Source organism: Poecilia latipinna, unplaced genomic scaffold (genome assembly GCF_001443285.1).
Source record: "Poecilia latipinna isolate Pla-1442-1.1 unplaced genomic scaffold, P_latipinna-1.0 Scaffold1785, whole genome shotgun sequence".
NCBI classification, from domain to species: domain Eukaryota; kingdom Metazoa; phylum Chordata; class Actinopteri; order Cyprinodontiformes; family Poeciliidae; genus Poecilia; species Poecilia latipinna.
The window spans coordinates 251,980-255,620 of NW_015114401.1; positions in this window are offsets into that span (position 1 = coordinate 251,980).

Sequence of the window (3,641 nt, forward strand, 5' to 3'; positions counted from 1 at the left end):
TGCAACAAAGGGTAATATACCAAAAGAGCAAGATTTGGAGAGGAGGCCTTACCTGAAACAAGTTCATCTTCCAAGATTGGAGTCAGATATTGGACTTCTCATTTGTGCTAATGCGCACAAGACTATGGAGCCATGGAAGATCATCAACAGCCAGAATGACGGACCATATGCCGTAAAAACAGTCCTAGGTTGGGTGGTAAATGGACCAGTCGGCAGATGTCAAGATAGTGAATTACTGTTCCTGAAAAACAAGATTTTCTTGTCAATCGTATATCTGTATTGAACCTTGAAGACATGCTGGAGAAGCAATATAATGCAGATTTCCCAGAGCGACGGTATGAGGACAAACAAGAACTGTCTCAGCAGGATAAGCAGTTCATGCATGCTGTAACTCAGCACAGTTCATCGATGGTCATTATTACATCAAGTTGCCTCTAAAAAAATGACAATGTGATAATGCTGCGCAATCGTGCTATTGCTGAAAAAAGCTCAACTCTTTGAAGAGGAAGCCGATTAGAAATCCAGACTTTTGTCAAGACTACAAAGCTTTCATGGACAACATATTGAAAAAATTTTATGCTATAAGAGTCCCTGAAGAACAGCTGAGTCGCAGTGATGGTCGAGTGGTTCATTCCGCACCATGGAGTGTACCACCCAAAAAAGAAAAAACTGCGAGTTGTTTGACTGTACTGCATCTTATCGGGGAGTTTTATTGACCGATCAATTGCTGCAAGGACCTGATCTTGTGAACACTCTTATTGGAGTTTTGCTCAGATTTAGACAGGAGCCTGTTGCCATGTTGGCGGATATTGAATCTATGTTCTATCAAGTCAAAGTCCCAGACAAAGATGCAGACTTGTGTTTTCTTTGGTAACCAGATGGTGGTGAAACTAAAGAAGCAGCAAAATACAGACTGTGCGTGCACCTGTTTGGAGCCACGTCGTCACCCAGTTGTGCTTCATAGGCACTGAGAAGAACCGCTGAAGATGGAGCCACAAATACATCAGCAGAAGCGACAGAGACGGTTCTGAAAACCTTCTACATGGATGACTGTCTAAAGTCAGTGCCAACAGAGGAAGAAGCAGTTAAACTAGCAAAAGAACTGATGACATTGTGTGAAAGTGGTGGGTTCCATTTGACAAAGTGGATGAGCAATAATAAACCTCTGTTGTACTCCATTCCTGACAGTGAAAGAGCACCTGTTGTTAAAGACTTGGATTTGCAACACAATGAGCTTCCTGTGGAACGAGCTTTGGGCGTGCAATGATGCACAAGTTCCGACAACTTCAAGTTCAAAGTTCAGCTGCCAAACAAGCCATGCACAAGAGGCATTTTATCTGTTGCCAGCTCTGTGTACGATCCTTTAGGTTTTTTGGCACCACTTCTTCTACCTGTTAAGCTTATTCTAAGAGAACTTTGGAAAGAGAAGTGAGGATGGGATGAAGAAATTTCAGAACAGTCATGTTGGAGATGGCTAAAATGGTTGTCAGATCTCGGTAAGTTTTCTGAACTCAGTGTGAGCAGATGTGTTAGACCTGCTTCATTCGGACCCACAGAGTCTGCACAAATTCATCACTTTTCCGATGCTATTCAGGATGGATATGGAGTTGTGTCGTATCTTTTGTTGACTAATGAACGAGGTGAAACACAAGTGTCATTCCTGATAGGAAAATCCAGGGTAGCACCTCTTAAACAAATGACAATTCCCAGAATGGAATTAACAGCAGCAGTGGTTGCAGTCAAAGTGGATCAAATGCTGAGAGAAGAACTTCAACTACCACTAACGAAATCAGTCTTCTGGACTGACGGTACCACAATACTGAGCTACATTGAAAATGACATTTGCTTCAAAATGTATGTGGCAAACCGAATCTCTTTGATCAGGGAACTGACGGACCGATTTCAGTGGAAATATGTGAGCAGTTAACAAAATCCAGCAAATCTGGCATGAAGAGGTTTGAAAATTGAAAGCTTCATCAAAAGTGAAAGTTGGTTTCAAGGACCAAGATTCCTGTTAAATTAAGAGCTTTGGCCAAAACAACCTAAACATTCTAGGTTAATGGAACAGAATGAGGTAAAGACAACAGTTGCAACATGTGCAAAACCATGGAAAAATGAGACAATGAGTCAACTGATCAAGCATTACTCCAACTGGCACAAGCTCAAAAAGGCCGTTGCCTGGATTCTGCGCCTGAAAGAGACTGAATCGGCTGAGTAAAAAGAGAAAAGAAACTGTACTAAAGGTGCAGCAATCTGAAAATGAACCAGAGAAAGTTGAGATTTTAGTTGAACAACAAATTACCACATTTAGAAGAAATTTGGAAAAGAAAATGCTCACTGTTGAAGATTTGTCCAAAGCTGTAACGGAGTTGGTCAAGTTCAGTCAGAGACAAACTTATGCAGCTGAAATCAAAACTTTGCAGCACGGAAGTACACAGGTGGGCAGGACCAGTTCAATCTCCAGATTAGATCCATACTTACAAGATGGTGTTTTGAGAGTAGGGGGACGGCTGAATAGATTGAAAATGCCAGAAGAGACTAAGCACCCTGCCATTCTGCATAAACATCACAGAATAGCCAAACCCATTCTCCATCATGACAGGACATGGTGGCAGAAATCATGTTTTGGCCAGAATGTGACACAAATATTGGATACTAACAGCCAATGCAGCTGCTAGAAAGGTAATCTCAGAGTGCAACCTTTGTAGGAGACTACATGCAAGACCAGGACAACAAAAAATGGCAGATCTGCCTCAAGACTGTCTGCTTCCTGATAAACCACCTTTTACCAACATGGGTGTGGCTTATTTTGGTCCTTTTGAGGTCAAAAGAGGACGTGTCAAGGTCAAACGTTACGGAGTGCTTTTCACATGTCTGTCAGAGCTGTACATTTTGAAGTTGCCCAGTCTCTTGATACAGATTCATGTATTAATGCCCTGCGTTGTTTTCAAAGCAGAAGGGGACAAGTTTCCATCATTCGCTCTGACAATGGAACAAATTTTGTTGGAGCAGAGAGAGGGTTAAGGGAGGTATTGAAAAAGCTCGACCACTCTCGCATTAATGACGACATGATGCTAAAAGGAGTACAATGGATTTTCAATTCACCTGCTGCATCTCATGATGGAGGAGTCTGGGAACGTCGGATACGTACTGTATCTGACTGCAGTGGCTCTACTCTGAGTCCTCTCGGATGACCGAGCTTCTCACCCCATCTCTGAGGGAGATCCCAGCCACCCTGCGGAGGAAACCCATTTCGGCCGCTTTTATCCGTGATCTCGTTTTTTCGGTCACGACCCAAAGCTCATGACCATAGATGAGGGTGGGAACGTAGATCGAACGGTAAATCGAAAGCTTCGCTTTTTGTCTCAACTCTCTCTTCGCCACGACGGACCGGTACAGCGACCGTTTCACACAGATGCTGCCCCAGTCCGCATGTCGATGACTGCTCCCTTCTTCCCTCATTCATGAACAAGATCCCCAGATACTTAAACTCCTCCACTTGAGGCAGGACGACCCCGCTGACCTGGAGAAGGCACTCTACCCTTTTCCTGCTCAAGACCATGGCCTCGGATTTGGATGCACTAAGTCTCATCCCGGCTGCTTGTTTTTGTCCTGGATTTCGCCCTTCATTGGACCCCCAT